This window comes from Saccopteryx bilineata, chromosome 1 (assembly GCF_036850765.1).
Source record: "Saccopteryx bilineata isolate mSacBil1 chromosome 1, mSacBil1_pri_phased_curated, whole genome shotgun sequence".
NCBI lineage: Eukaryota > Metazoa > Chordata > Mammalia > Chiroptera > Emballonuridae > Saccopteryx > Saccopteryx bilineata.
In genome coordinates, this window is record NC_089490.1 from 232,932,380 (window position 1) to 232,949,463 (window position 17,084).

Sequence of the window (17,084 nt, forward strand, 5' to 3'; positions counted from 1 at the left end):
AAGTTTAAGAAGCTTCATTTTATTTTAATTAACAACTGATCGGTACTAATAACCAAGCAGCTGCTAACATTAGCAGCCTTAACTCTTTAAAATAAAAAAAGAGGCATGTGCCCCACAACTCTTCCTTCTCCTTTCCCTCCCCACTTTGAAATATTTAATAAGAATGCCATGTATAAAATTACACTGTTGGAGAGACCGGAGCTGTATTCCAATATAGATCACAGTGGAAAATCACTTAAAATTGCCTGATGCGTTCCCTCCTCCAACACCCCCTGTCCCCCCTGTCCTTCCTCCCCCCTCTTTTCTAATTGTCTGTCTCATAATTCAGATGTGGGGGTGGGAGCAGGCATGTGGCTATTGTGACATTTCAGTTTACTCTTCCCACCGACCCTTTTGTGCATTCCATTAGCACATTATTTATAGCTTCATAAAAGGGTCCCTTTTCCCCCTCCTCTTCTAACAATACCCTTGTAGCTCTGATGATAGTGTGATCTGAGGATTGAACTGTTATTTTTTTAAAAAACCTGTTCCGTAAGCTGACTCCTCGTTGGCTCTCTGCACTCAGCCTTGCTCCTGTCAGACTTACAAGTCTGCCCACAAACCCTCTCCAGGGACGAGGCTCAAATCTTCCAGTTGCAAAAAATCCAAGAGAGGCTAGTATGTGGGGAGGGGGTTCAATTTCCTCCACCTTCCAACCCACAGGGCCCCTGAACTCCGGATGTTTGACCAAATGAGATTCCTCGATGTCATTACCTCGTAACTGCTCATAAACTCGCCCCGGCCAGCCTCCCCAGCCCAGAGAGCTGTATGCCCCCTAATCCATTCTTTCTTTGAACCCACTTGTTAGTCAAGTGTTGTACACACTAACTATGAAAAGGACCCTGTGTCTGGGGCATAAATTACTCTCCCGTGCCACTGTCTTCGAACACCCCCCCTACATACACCCCCGTTATGGATTAGTTCGTTCTAGACTTGACAGGAACGTAATTAGAACTGTTGATGAAATCTACCAAATTGTTCCTCCATGACCTCCGTGGCCAGGAAATTCGGCTGTGTCGTATTTGTCACCCACGTGGAGGCTCTAAACACTTCATATTAACTGTGTTATTAATGTGCCCATGAATTGGTAGCACTCGCAGTGAGCCCAGCCCTAATGACACTTTGTAAGGCGTACGTGCTAGGGCTGCGCTAAAAGTATCAGCGGGGAGAAAATGTTAATAAAATCCCCGAGGGGAGACGCGTGTGGGTTTCTGTCCTCAAGTGGAGGCTTCTGTTTCAATACACGGCCTTTCTTTAGGGCTTTACTGATTCCACAAGGTCTGCATGATGGAATTCGCTGCTATTTTTGTACCACTTAATCATGTTAAATTCTCTAAAAGGTGAGAAGGCAGGGAGGTGGTTAAGAGCAAGGCTTTTTCGAGAGAGGGCAGATCTGTGTTCAAATTCCTACTTCTTTGCTTCTCTGTGGGTTTCTTAAGCATGTTCTGTTACCTTGGTATGCCCCGTTTTCCTCATCAGTGGAGTGGGAAGTGTCACTCTAAGGAAATAAAGTTGAAAACATCACTGAAAGGATTTAGCGGGGTGCCTGGTTATTGGGCCATGAGTCCTCCTGTAATGACAATGGTGGTGACAGTGGTGATGATGAAGGTGGTCATGGTGATGACAACAGTGGTAATGGGAGGGTAATTAATGAGACTGACCCCTCCTTACATTTGCAAACTACATATAAAAATCTGGCAGTAACAGAACTATTCTTCTCCGTCTGGGAATTCGCCCCCAAATTTAAGTTCTGGGTCTTTCTTGGGGCATGAGAGGTAGACCATCATTGCTAATTTCAACCAGCACAGGATTGTGGGTTCAGTAGAGAATAATGAACAGCAATGGAGCATGGTTTGTGTTAACACAGTACGAAGTGCTATCTACAGATGTGAAGAGAATGTAAAAGTTCATAGTTTTCTTGGCTATGTCCCCCAAATTTCAGTCTATGAAATTCTGCTCATCTTTCAAGACCCTACCTAAATGCCACCTTACATGTGCTGTCTTATTTGCTTCTGGCTCTCTGTGAAATTAACCTACTGTTTCCCCATTTCCCTTAGCATTTAACTTGTAGTGTGGTTATTCACATGGATCTGTTAGGCCCTACTTGATTGTGAGTGACTGGGTCTTATTTAACTTTTCCTATTCTGCACACATCCAACCTGACACTGAAGAGAGTTTTGTACCCTTCTTTTGTTCATTTGACCAGTCGGTGAAATAGGATAGTACACACTAAGTCAAGTTAAAGTCTAAGTGTCAAATGACTTACGTGAAATAAGTTCCCTGTGTATAGAGAGGGAAGGAAAAATTATGGAGGACTACAGAATTTTAAGAAACTTCACCTCCATGCAAGGAGATATGCATTACTATTCCTATTTTATAGGTGAAGGAATGAAGAGGTTAAATTACTTTAAGTCACGCAGCTGTTTAGGGACACAGCTAGGATTTTATCACAGCTTTTCCCAACACTACTGTCAGATGCTAGAAATCAGGAGAGAAACCAAAGAGCATCAAATAAATACAATTACAGATCACATTTTAATAAGTTATAGAAAACCAGAATGGATTAAGGTGAGAGTCTTGGTATAATAAGAAAGAAAATTTTAGACACACCTTTTTAGATAAAATCATGAAACATATGTCACCATGTTATTTTTAATATAAAATTTTCAGGAACAAAATAATGCATGTCTATTGTAAAATATTTTTAGAATGCAGACATCTAAAGAAGAAAATGAAAATCACCATCATCAAATGTATACACTTATCATAATTTTTCCAGGCTTTTTCTGGGATCATAATCTGTAAATATGAGCAGCATTTTTCTCTCAGTTCTGAAGCAATCAGTAGTTCAAAGTCAATGTCTGTGAGAGACAGTGAGGACGCCCTCCTTCTTTTTTTTTTTTTTTTTTTTTTATTTTTGTTAAGCTGAAATGGGGAGAGACAGTCAGACAGACTCCCGCATGCGCCCGACTGGGATCCACCTGGCACGCCCACCAGGGGCGATGCTCTGCCCCTCTGGGGCGTTGCTCTGCTGCGACCAGAGCCACTCTAGCTCCTGGGGCAGAGGCCAAGGAGCCATCCCCAGCGCCCAGGCCATCTTTGCTCCAATGGAGCCTTGGCTGCGGGAGGGGAAGAGAGAGAGAGGAAGGAGGGGGGGAGGTGGAGAAGCAAATGGGCACTTCTCCTATGTGCCCCGGCCGGGAATCGAACCCGAGTCCCCCACACACCAGGCCGATGCTCTACTGCTGAGCCAACCGGCCAGGGCGACGCCCTCCTTCTGATGCAGCTTGGGAGGGAAAAGAACTTCACATGCTCTCATGCAAATTCTTCCCCGACTGTGAATACTGAAGATTACCAACTGACAATCCCTTGGTCAGTTGGCCGTTGCAGAATTTTGCAAACCCTTCTAGAACCAAAGTTTGGAAAAGTATAAGGGGCCATTGCAAGTTACTTTCTGACCTGAGTGAAAACCAGGAACAATAATAGTGACATTCTATTAAAGACTCTAGGAGTCCATCTGGAATTGGAATTTCCGTAGTATGGCTTCTTCACTTTCTTCTCTGCAAAATGGGACCAGTAATCTCCACCTCAAAGGCTTATAAGGATGGAGTTAAATCAGGAAATGTTTATAAAACAATTCTTACATGCTATCCAATAATAGTCTGATAGTCTAATAGCATTGCTATCACTAACCTCTGCTTATCACCTGTCTTGAGTTCTGAACCAGCAAGCACACATTACACAGCTACGACTTAGGATTCAAGGTCAGTAGGTGTGCCAGCATGTGTTATTCGTGCTATATATTTGATTCCAATACTACGTTTCAGCGTCCTCTTTGTTTACAAGCCCAGATAAATGTGTTGTCCTAGAATTGTACCTTTATCCAATGTGCGTTAACTTACTGATTGTGCACCGTCTGTGTGTCTCTGCCTGTGTGTTTTCTCCTTAAACATTTGCTTGGATCACAGTGGCTTGAACACTGTATCACTTGGGCTTGGCTTAAATTCAAAGTAACTTTACCTGCCTTTAGGTAAATCTTGCTTCTTGGTTTTACTAGCAAGGGGCATTTGAGTAGGAGTTTATTCTCCCAAATAGATGCTATGAAATTGACATTGATTGACCCTTCAACTCAGGCAATAGACTGGCTTCATCAGTTGGGAAGGTTTTGCCACAGCTCATGGAGTGGGTTTAAATCTGGGACTGAAGAAGTGATGGGAGACTCCACAGCTTATGACCATGTACCTTTCTGGGCTAGGCTGAGGATACCGTTACCATTGCAATTCCAGAGAATTCTTGTTAGGTGCTGATGCCAAGGAATCATGTGCCATTATGTCCTTCTCCATCTAAAGAGCTTCAGAGGGTGCAAGCAACCTCTCCAAGGTCACACAGCCACTCGGTGGCAGAGACTGGATTTGAACACCAGGTTGCTTAGCTCTGCCCACCCTGTAAACTTTCAGCACCATGGGGACCAAACAGATTTGTTTCATTCATTATTAACGTCTTTTCCTGCTTGGAGTAGAGCTGAGAATCCAGCACCTCGGAGTTTCAGGCCCTCCTATCCCTCCTTCGGTCTCTGATGTGCTGCTAACAAATGCGAAGGTCTGACTTCCCCCTCCAGAGCACATTGCATTTGCAAAACTCCTCACAATATGTCTATGCCAGCATTATTCTGTCAGGTGCTCACGGCAACCAAACGTGGATGCTATTGTCCATGTTTTCCTGTTTTCTTCTTACCAGGAAAGCATCTAAGCAATGTTCAGCTACATAACCAGTGATAGTGGAACTTGGGCTCACCAGCTGTTCTTCCCAGGCCTCAGGCCAAGCATTCTCCATTCAAACTTTGCCCTCAAGGGGTAGTAAGAATGAAGAAGGCCTTGTCTCCAGGCCCAGAGCTTTCAGCACAGATGTGTAGAGGTAATAGTTGCCCATGTTTTCTGAGCACCTTGTCAAGAGGGGGGATGGTGGCTCACAGTGCTGCCATGATGATATTCATGGTGTGGGTCCAGAATCTGATGACAAGGGGGCTCTTGTAAGAAGCAGGCGGAGGGATCAAGTCATCAATGGCAGGCCTCTGTGGCACTGTGACAAATTCTGTGGGCTCCTGACTCCCTGCTCCTACTATAGTCTCTGTCCTCAAGCAGGACCCCATGCAGACAGATGTTAAATATATGTGTTTAAAATGTTATTCTTCATGTGTCAGGTGGGCAGGGAGACAGTGAACTCAGTGGCTCATGGTTAGTGACTCCTATCTATATTCCACAGACAAGTGTGTACTTGCGGGGCCACCATTAAGAGATGCCTGTTGGGTAAATGGGTGTGTGCCTTCAGTGTTTCTCATCTGGAGCCTGAACCAGGGGATGCTCATGTTTGCAAGGATGACTCTCCATGAATCATGAGGAGAAAGAGGCTTACCACTTTATAAACTCTAGGAAAGACTGTTTTCTTTTCTAAACATTTTAATTACTCAGCCATTTGTTGCATTAAAACCCAATTATAACTAAGTATGTTGGAGAATTTCAGAAGCTATTCCCTTCAGCGGGATTTGTGCCGAAGACGACATCTTATCATTCAATAGTTCACGCTTTAAAAACTAGAGGGGGGCAAGCTTAAAACACAGAAAGGCATATGACAAAACATTGGACATTGCTCCCTTATGTGGCAGCTCTTGAGAAAAGTGGGGGAAATGTCATTTTCTAGCTTCTCTGAACTTGGCTCCATTGTCATGTGTGCACGGGTTATATCAGAAAAGGGAAAAATAATAGAAACAACCCGCCTCTCCTTTATCAGGGAAAACCTGCCCCATGTCCTACAGTGACCCAGCCAGGAGTATTTTGTACAGGTGAGTGTGAAACAGACTTGTCTTCCATTGGAGTGGAGAACAGTCCATCAGTAGCAAAAGTTCTGAGCGCTCCTTTAATGCTTTCTGCACCCTGGGTTATGAAACTCTGGGCCAGTAGCCAGGTCAAGTTTTCAATTTCCCTGAGAAATCTCTTTCGCTCTAATTCCTTGAATCCTGTAGAGAAAGTTTCCATTCCAACCACAAACCTGGTGGCTCTAACACTCTAGATGAGAAGATAGATAAGTTAGGCAAATTAGAAAACCTAATAGTTGGGAAGAGCTGGAATTCATTCAACTTGCTGGTCAGCCTCAAAAGAAAAATGACTAGAGGAATGTGATTTCTTTTGTGTTTTTCCTTCTGGCACAAGAGCAAAGCCATATCCAAGTGGTAACGAAGTAAGATCATGGAATTTCAAAGGGAGATATAAAAATGATTGTCCACCATCTCCCAGGCCATTGTAATATTAACATCTCCAAAAATCACCAGGTAAATATGCATGGTTTCTCCTAAATGCAAAGGAAATAACACGAAGAATCTATTGTCACCATTTGGGAATATTTTACATAACCTTATAGGCAACAGCATGGTGATACTCTCTAGCTCCTGTGAACAAACCAGTCCATTGATTTCGCCATTGTAAATGCATTCAATAGGAGAATAATGGTCATTAGAATTGAAAGTGGCCTTTGCATCCAGTCTGACCCCACCCTTTTACAGATCAGAGACATGGTTCTCAGGGAGAGTTTCTGTCTTATTATGCCTAGTCTTTCAAATAATAGGAACACTGGGTCTGAAATCCAGGTACACTGATGTTAATCTAAGGTTCTCATGACAGGATTTCTCTGTGAAATAGCTTTGCATTTAGGAGTGAGTGTAGAAAAGAATGAAGAAGATAGGGGGCTAAATGTTAAGTCCAGGACCCTCTTTTTTTCTCTAATGGGTGGATACATTCCATCTCAATGATGTTAAAGTGAGCAAGCAAAACTCTGAGGTGGCAGTATGCGTCTTTGAGCCTGGTCAGACTGGGATGCTGTCCTCTCTTTGGAGCTATTGGTAAGATATGAGGCTGGGCTGTGAGCCTTCTTTGTAAATCTGAAAGATTGTATTATGTTTCTAAATGATAGCAAGATTTGCTAAGTAAAGTCCAACTTGTCAATAGCTCTTCTTGTTGGCTATTTAAAGTTCAAGAGCTCTGTTTGTTTTGGTTAAGTGCTCTGAAGTATTTCAACAGCATTGGCCCATTTATATAAACAAAAGAAGGAACACCCTGATAATCCATGATACTGGAAACAGCCTGTGCCTCAGGAGCAGCAGAAATCCTCAATGACTTCAAAGATAAGCCTTCCACACACATGCCTCATTCACTTAGTGAAATAACAGCAAGGTGTGTGCGCAGGGGGTTGAATGGCTTGAGAGGGAAGGACTGGGGGGAAAAAGTATTTATTGCTTTAAGTACCTGTTTCCTTAAATTTATTACTTTGTGAGCATTTTCCTAAGAAGTGCAATTACAACCTTAATATCATTATTTGTTTTTAAGAGTTAACTTTTCCTTTGTTGTTGGTCATCTCACTTATGCCTGAGATTATTTTAATTGGGTTTGTTAGAAAATTGGTTTCTTCCAAGTATTAGTTATTTTATGTAACTTGTTATCTATTCTGATTCTTGGAGAGTATCATTTTTTTCTTCAGGGAACTCCATTTTGGAACAGTGACTTTTTAAGCTACTAGGTTACAATGCTTATCTATGAATAAGTGAAGATTTACTGTCAAATAATGTCATCTTCAAACAACTTTACAAAAACACATCTCCATCTTTATAGAGAAAGATGGTCCCAGTTTGATACCCTCTAATCTATGTTACCAGTTTCCAAGCACTTGAAAGGTGGGTGTGTTTGTGTCAAAATCCTACCTGCTCTGCCAGGTACAGGTAAGTCCCTGAGGGACTTCAGAGGTTGGAGGTCTGTGCTTTGAATCCATAGCATCCCAGCTGTAAGGCTCAGTTTTGGTCATGTTACTCAGCACAGTGATCGTACAATGGAGGGCATTGCATCTACTACCACAGAACATCATTGTGGGGCTCAAATAAGACAACGGGTTAGGCTGCATCCGATGGCATTTTCAATATTTGACCATTACTTCCAATATTTAAATATATAACCATTATTAGCCCCACTATTTCAAATGGTTCCATTGAATAGATAAAGCATTTTAGAGGACTACCCATTGAATTGACAGCCCTATTATATAACAACATCAAAGAGAGAGAGTGAGGGCTAGATGGAGGGAAGTTTTAATTTACCAGTGAGGGTACAGCACCCATCTGTGTCAGGGAGAGGGAACAGAGAAGTGAGGGGTGACAGCACTAACTGCCCATGACTCTTCTTTCCTGTGTCTCTGCCAGTTGTCCCAACAAGATTAGCTCACGCTTTTATATAAATGAGTCAAGCCCAGCCCTCAAAACATCATGATGTCCTTTATTTTAAAAGTATTTTCTTAACAAACCTCTGATAAACTCTTAGTGGACCATGAAGGCAGGAAAAGCAAAAGTTCATGTGACCTTAAAGAGAGCAGGTAGGTGAGAGAAGGAAGATGTGGACGGGAAGACACGCTTTTGGGAATGGCTTCGACACGTGGCGCAGAATTGAAAATGATCAGCCTTCCCCCCGTTCTCCTCCCCATCCTATGTGACACCCTGACCTGCTGTCACTTGGTTGTAAATTTCAGGCACTTCATTAACCCTAAGAAGTCTGTTTGACTAAGTCACAAAGCCCTGTGTTGTCTGTAAGAGGCTTTAGCCAGACGCTGCATGTACTCAGCAAGGAATCTCAGAGCAGCCGGAGCACCTGCTTTGGGCTGACACATTTGGGTTCACACAAGACCTCGAGAACAAGCCTGAATTCTTGAATGATTGCCTGAAGTCAAAAGGCTTACTGCATGGGAACTTGAGCTGAAAAAAAGATGATATCATGCCATAGACAGGATCGCCATGTCAAAATTAGAATTGAAGGTGGCTTGTTCTGACATAAGATGGAGAGGGTAGAAAAAGACATTAGGGTTTGTTATTTTTCCCCCCATAATTTACATCCACATTAGTAAGTTCTTTTCTCCTGTTTTCCTCTTGCCATACATCACTCCATATTTGGAAGATTTCCCCCTAGAGTATCTTACTGTGTCTTTAAAGAGAAATGAAGAAATATGCTTAAAATCTTCAAGAAGGAATTGGATTAAAATTGGATGGCTTCTCAGTTGATCTTGACTCTGGGACATATTGTAAGGGCTGGGGACATTACTGCCAGGCAAATGACAGTGGGGCTGGCAAAGGACTGCTAGAGCCGGAATCTGGAATGGAAGAACTTCCTGGAGGCTTTTCTTCTCATTTAACTTTCTACCAGGCTAAGTGTTCATATTGATTATATTCGAGGATGGTGACTTCTTTTCCTCTACAGAACCTCCTTTTGTTGTTGTTGTTGTCAGAGTGGAGGGAAGACCTATTTCTCCTCTTGGTCACATAGTCGCTTCACATCCCTTACGTTTTTGTACAGCCTGGTGATAACAGGAGTTCCTGTTTCTAACACTTTCTTGTGTGTATCTGCTCTGCATCCTGTAACTGTATTCATTGCTCTGCTGAGCTGCAAATTCTCTTTTCTGTTAGGGTCAGCGTTTGAGGCCGTAGGACATGCACGTCTCTATTTTTTTTTTTAAAGATGTGTGTCTTTGTGTTTAGCAACATTCACAGTAACTAACCAATAGAATTGCCTAATAGGCATAGTGAGCTGAAAAAAAACCAGTCAGCATAACAGAAATAAAAACATTGAATAAAACCAGTTTGAATCCATTCAGCTACCACCACAACAAATTAATAACTGCCCACCGAGGTGGAAAGAGATGGGACCACTACTGGAAGAGAGAGTAATAGACAAGAAAACCTAGCCTTTGCCCTAAAGGGACTTAATTCTATAAAAGGCAAGTTTATAAGGCAAAGGACCAGACCAACCAGACAGGATGTAACTTGGGCCACAAGAAACCTGCTAGCTGTGTTAGTGTGAAGGAGAAACTGATTCTTTTGGGTGAACAGAAGAAGACCCTCTTAAAGAAGGAGAGATACAAGGAGGCTTGAAAGAATAAGTAACATTTTTACTAGTTTCTGTTTCATTGGTTTTGCTCCTTGTTAGAAGTCAATAAATGCTCATTAAAGGAAAAAGAAATCAGATTATGCAAAGAAAACAATAGAAGCTCATTTTAAAGCACCGCACCCACTAGAAGTCACCTGCTATTCCCACGAACAGTCAGGACGCAGACCAAGAGGAGAGAGAGGGAGCCACCAAGCATCTGACATCTGGACTGACTACCGGGCACGCGATGTTCCCACACTCCCAGGTGCTCTCCCAGAAGTGCTCAGACCAAGTTAGGGGATGGTGGCTCATTCCTCCTGACTTTTCTACTCCTTGTTACAGTACTTATGAATTCCCCGGTAGACAGTCTCATGTGTCTGCCAGGGAAGCGAATGAAACAGAGATGAAAAGGCCACCAACCTTTAGCTCCTGCTTGTCCATATTTAAAAGCAACATTTCATTGATCAGTTAATTGGTGATTAAATGACAAAAACACTGCTGCTAGCACAACCCCAACTCTCCTTCCCAACAAGCTGTTCCGGGAGGTTTGAGTGGGAAGAATAAATTGCATTTCCTTTCAAAACTTTTGCTGTTTGAAAAATGCAATTGTTTCATGTGAGGTGTGAGGGAACACGCTAACCTTGTCTTCGCTGGTGCAGCAGTGCAGAAATGATAACTGTATATACATGTATTTTTTTTTTTAATGAAACTAGAGAAGGGCAGGGAGGAGGGAGACAACTTATTTAAATCCTGAATACAGTCAGACCTCATATGCATTGTTAAAAAAAAAGAGTCCTAAAGAATTGCATATGGATTAGAGGGATGAATATTCTATTATTTCAGTCTGTTCTGCTGATCTTCTTATTGTGACTTGTGCTTCAGAAATCTGCCAGGAATTTGGCTTTGCCGTTGTAGGCAGTAATTTTAAATGTGTATCAAGCACTTGATCGTGTATGATTTGCGTGCTGTTGCATGCGGGTTCCCTAAATTTTCCACCAATTTATTACTTTTTTCATACTGTTTTAATATTTCAGGATGATGAATATATACAGCATCATTAAAGGTAAATAAAAAATGCATGAAATTAAAAAATGGAATATTAGATGTTTCCCCGCCGTAATCCCCCGGCCCAATAGGAATGAAATGTCTCTGTTCTAGCGAGTAATCCCTAAACATGATTAGGAAACCTGGGGGTATCCACACAGCCCACATAATGTTTGTATCATCTAAGCCTGTTTATGTAAGGTTGGAGTAAAAGTTGTTATTAGAAGACCTATAAAGCTATTTTACAATTCCAGGAGCTAGGCTCACCTCATAATCTTTTCTGCGTTTATTATTCTTGCTGAAGTTGAGGACAGGGCATTCTTAATTCATTGTTCAGAATGCTGTTTCTGTACCTCTTTCTCATACTCAGTGGATATACCGGCTACTCTATTGAAATACATTTTAAAGACCAAGGATTGAGCTCAGTAGTTCATTTGCATCTTGTCGCTGTGTTTTCAATACTTGTAGGAAGGCGAGTTAATTTCCTAGGGTCCTTCACAACTTACAGGCATTGTTTGATGCATGTCAAGGACAAGTTTTGCCCTAGATTCCTCCCTCTCTTTAAGGAAGCTGTTCTACATCGACTCACTAAGCTCCTCGGGTTTTATTTGTTTGTTTGCCTTTTTTTAATAACAGGATGCACTGTGTGATACTACACTACAAAATCCTTTACATTTTAGTCTTGATTTTTGAACCAAAGAAAGCAGCATTGTGTCAAGAGAATATTTGAATATATAAAGGCCAAAAATAAGTTGTTTTTTTCTAAACCATGAATAAGATAAAGGAGCCTTGATATATGCTCTATGTTACTTATGGGACTTCTTTGGGAAGATATTCTGTCTTTATTAGCAAATCTTCAGTGCTTATCTTCTCGGAATGGCTTCTTCATGGAGAGAAGATTTTAAAAACATCTTAAAAGTTTTGTGTGTGAGGCCCTGGCCAGCTGGCTCAGCGGTAGAGCATCAGCCCGGTGTGTGGAAGTCCTGGCTTCGATTCCCAGTCAGGGCACACAGGAGAAGTGCCTATCTGCTTCTCCATCCTTCCTCCTTTCCTTATTCTCTGTCTCTCTCTTCCTCTTCTGCAGTCAAGGCTCCATTGGAGCAAAGTTGGCCCGGGTGCTGAGGATGGCTCCATGGCCTCAGCCTTGGGTGCTAGAATGGCTCCAGCCATAATGGAGCAACACCCCAGATGGGCAGAGCATCACCCCCTGGCGGGCATGTCGGGTGAATCCTGGTCGGGTGCGTGTGGGAGTCTGTCTCTCTGCCTCCCAGCTTCTTACTTCAGAAAAAAAAAATACCAAAAAAAAAAAAAGTTATGTGCGCGATTTCTCTTTTATCCTCCCTACGGGTAAATTTTAGCTGATACCAGTTTTCCCTTAGCCTCGTTTAGTTTTTAAAATATACAAATATTGATATAACAATGGCCTGTACACTCTCAAGAGTTTCGGGAAAGCCAGGTGTGAACAAATTGCAATCTTATTTCTGACCCATTCAAACTACTAGAGTGTTCCTGAAAATTTTGATTCTTTTCCTGTAGCGTTCCTTGTTCCTTGCTCATTTATTTGTGGCTTAATCATGAAGGACGTTATTTCTCTATTCACTGCTTAACCAAAGTCACAGGCTACAGCTACTGACAGCTCTCACCAAGCTCACAGTTATGGAATGTATTCAGTGACCACCATCTCTGGGGACCAGGCACTAGGGCTCTTTGTAAAACTATGTTCCCCGCAGCACCCCAAAGATATGATGCTAACTTCAAAATCTTTGCTCCTGCTTTGGCAAGTTTGCCCTGAGACCTGAGATGCATCCTAGGAGTGAAAGAGGCATTCCATTGTCATCCTGGTGAATCAAGCTCAAGTTGGCTTTTCCTGCCAATACCAGGTTTCCATGGAGGAACCCAGCCTTGCTCCTTTACACTTTGCACGCATGCCATTTGGTGTGCATGCTGTCAACAGTTCCCTCTGGAAGCCGGTTTCTGTGCGTGAGTTCCTTGTGCAGTGGTGGGGGGAGACACCCAATAGTCTATGCCCCATCGTCCCCTCACCGAACCTAGAAAGGCCTGTAAGAATGGGAGTGGGATGGGGAAGTTTTAAATAGTCCACACACTTAGGCTAGAAAAATTAGCAGCAAGCATATGCTTTGCAAAATCGTCGCGTGACCGTCAGGGCGGTTCTATTGTGTTCAGCTCATCAGAAATCTGAGCCGCCCTCCACCAGCTGCGCCCAGCGCAGCCAAAGGTCTCAGGTTCTGTTGGCAGACACAGCTTGGCCGTTGTTGCAACAGCAGTATGTGCGGGCCACCAGGTGCAGGGCAGCCAGAGAGGTCTGAGCCCGGGTGGTCCTCCCCCACGCTGGAGTGGCCTAGTGCATGTGGATGTGGGATAAGTAGGCACAGTGCTCCAAGAGCAGACGGCACACCTGGCCCCCATTCTGCAAGTTCTCTGGGTTGGGCAATGAGCACACACCATGCCTTTGTGATCACGAGGGGAGTAGTGCCGCCCTAAGGGTTGGCACTCAGCCTTTGCGATTAAGTTCTCAGCTGTGCCGCCGTGGGCCAGGGGTGGAACATCTCTGGGACCTCAGTGACCTTCTTTGTGACACTGGGAGGATTATAGTCTCTACTTCAGAAATTAAATGAGGCTTCTAAAGCGCTGAGCTTGGGCCTGCCATGTGGCCGGCCCTTGACTGTACCCCTGTGGCATGCTCGTTCATAGGGTGTTCGTTGCGTTCCTTTTATAAACAGAGAAACTGAGGCTGTGAGTCATGAACTCACCTAGGACCACGTGGCCAACAATAGGAGTCTCATTTTCTGGCTCTCATGCTGTGATGATAACCACTGCTCTATGCTTCCCCACCCCCATCCCCAATCAAGCTCCTGATGTGCCTGTTCTATATGAAAGTGAGGGGAGGATTTAAGAAAATAACAGTAAGAAATAACCTTGTAGAAATGAACTTAACCTGAGGCATCTCATCCTGGAAGCCGATCACATTTGAACTAAATAAAACAACAACAACAAGAACAACAACAAAAATACAGTATGCTTTTGGCCAGTATCTATGTCCACAGCTAAAATGATCAGGTTTTTTAAAGTGGACATTTTACTTTGCTGGTGAAATTGGAAAGTTAAAAAAAAAAATAGTTCTTACAGTGTGGTGATTGCTGGGGGTGGGGGTAGGTGGAGGAGGGGCTGGGGGATATAGATGGGGAGGGAAAGGGACTTGACTTGGGGGGGTGAACACACAGTACAGTGAACAGATGTGCTGTAGAATTGAGCACCTGAAACCTGTATCATTATGTTAACCAGTGTCACCCCAGTAAAATTCAGTGAAAAAATAAAATAAATACAAAATGATTAATTTGGATCAGTCTGTGGAGGCTTGTGTGTGTGAAACTCTCCACAGACATTGAGATGGGCTCTGAGCCTTGGACAGAATAAGGTGGAAAAATGTTTACAGTTTATAGCTGTGAACGTACGCTAGAGTATTTTGCCTGAAGCCATACAGAAACTCCTGGGAGAAGCAAAAAAGGCACATTTTCAAAGTGAAACAGACCAAAGGAAGTAGCAGAAATATTACACTGCAGGCTTAGAAGCCATTTACAAGGTTGTATTTAAAAGCCTATACAGTGAGGAATCTTTACGCTGCTTCTATTAATAATGACTTGTGTCTACATTCAGAAATTGGTTTGCAAAGGCATATCTGGAGTTATCTAAACAATCGATTATTCATTTGTTGTTGTTGTTGTTTGAGAAGGAAGAAGTGCATCCACCAGTTATTTGAATGATTTTGACACGCAATTCCCAAACAAGCACACAAAACAGTTTGTGTGTGTAGGCATGGAATAACTCAGCTCCCTCTAGGTTGTGAATTTTATCCTACAGATGGAATTCCCCATCAACCCCCCCAAAATAAGTACTACACAGCACCGGTCTGCCGCTCATGGCCACAGTGCTGTCTGGCTGCTATTTCTGTTTGATTGTTAGAATGCAGTCCAGCAATCTGGGAGATGTGCCATCTCACCAAATGATGACAGTAAAGTGTTGAGTTGAACAGGAGCTTTTGGGTGCTTTGTGGGCATTTTTGTTTGTTTGTTTTCCCACCACAAGCAGCTGAGGCATTTGGGCACATTAGCACTACCGTTAGCACATAATGAAAAATGGATAATAATTGGGCCGAGGCACTCCTGGGATGTCAGTGGTACGGCGGGCAGGAAAGTGGGCATTCTGAAACAAATGACATATTAGTCCGCTTAATCTCCTTATCAAGATCCAGATCCACAGCCGAGGTTCATAATACATTAATAAACACCAGTAAATATCACTAAGACACTAGTCCTCACATTCACAAGATTGGCAATTCTTGCCCAAAGAAGTGATCTTCCCCCACCTAAGCGGGACTTGGGGGAATACACGCCCAGATAAAAAATGATAGCCGCTCTGGTCAGTTGGCTCAGTAGTAGAGCATCGGCCTGTCGTGTGGACATCTTGGGTTCAGTTCCTGGCTAGGGCACATAGGAGAAGCACCCATCTGCTTCTCCACCCTTCCCCCTCTCCTTTCTCTCTATCTCTTTCTTCCCCTCCTGCAGCCAAGGCTCCATTGGAGCAAAGTTGGCCCGGGTGCTGAGGATGGCTCCATAGCTTCCACCTCAGGTGCTAGAATGGCTCCGATTGCAATATACCTCAGATAGGCAGAGCATCACCCCCTGGTGGGCATGCCAGGTGGATCCCGGTCGGGCGCATGCAGGAGTCTGTCTCTCTACTTCCACGCTTCTCACTTCAGAAAAATACAAAAGAAAAAAAATGACAGCCATTATTGATGGAGCATGCTTAAGCATTTATGGACAATTTAATGCATGTCAATGTTGGTCAAGCAAAGATTCAGACCTTGATTTTCTGGGTTCATTGCTCATGTTCCTGTTACCCGCTCACCCCCACCTCTGTAGAATAAAAAGCTATCTGCTGGTATAACTCTAAATAATATAAACTCTGATATTTTGTGAGTCATAGTCCCTGAACCCATTTTAACTAGAGTCCAGAATATGACAAGTATAAGGAAAGTCCAGAGTACCACTAAGTGCTTGATATTATGAAGGCAGCCTTTACACATCCCCATCTCACCGACGACAGAAAGTGAGTCCCATGACATTTTACATGTGGAAACTCTGAGACACAGACAGTCTCAGCTCAGCTGGTTAGCGTCCAGGAGTATCACTAACGAGGCCGGGCAAGATTACTCCTCTAGGTGCTCATATCATGTGTTTAACAGACAGCAGCAACTGAGCTGTGGGCTTGCCACTTGGGCGTCTCCAGAGCATGACTCAGCCAGTCCTGCTCACGGGATCTGTTAGTGACTGGGCACTGTGACAATTAACCTCTCCAATTGAACTCTGGCTACCCCTCGAGCTCAGATTCCATAGGACTTGTGCTAAACAATTCAGCTGTAGAGAGTTCTTTTGTCCTGGTTAACGTGATGTTTGAGTTATTTTTGTATTTGTTATGAAAGGAATATTCTTGTCTCTTGAACTTCTTCCACCCACATTTTTGTCATTTCTGTCCTCATTGTTATATGGTACAGAGAAGAGGGACTAAATTTATGCTTATGGGTCCATTGACCAGGGGGACTTTTTTTTTTTTTTGTATTTTTCTGAAGCTGGAAACCGGGAGAGACAGACAGACTCCCGCATGCGCCCGACCGGGATCCACCCGGCACGCCCACTAGGGGCAACGCTCTGCCCACCAGGGGCCGATGCTCTGCCTCTCCAGGGGGTCAATCTGCCATGACCAGAGCCACTCTAGCGCCTGGGGCAGAGGCCAAGGAGCCATCCCCAGCGCCCAGGCCATCTTTGCTCCAATGGAGCCTTGGCTGTGGGAGGGGAAGAGAGAGACAGAGAGGAAGGAGGGGGGGTGGAGAAGCAAATGGGCGCTTCTCCTATGTGCCCTGGCCGGGAATCGAACCTGGGTCCTCCGCATGCCAGGCCGACGCTCTACCACTGAGCCAACCAGCCAGGGCCAACCAGGGGGACTTTGATCACTTAGGATATGATCATAATTGAA

The 17,084-nt window shown here is 43.6% G+C and overlaps 1 protein-coding gene across 13 annotated transcripts in view; it reads left to right on the forward strand.

The window, feature by feature from the left end:
- The window catches only part of ESRRG (estrogen related receptor gamma), a 563,558-nt gene that overhangs the window by 257,034 nt on the left and 289,440 nt on the right, over positions 1-17,084 (forward strand). The window lies entirely within an intron of this gene.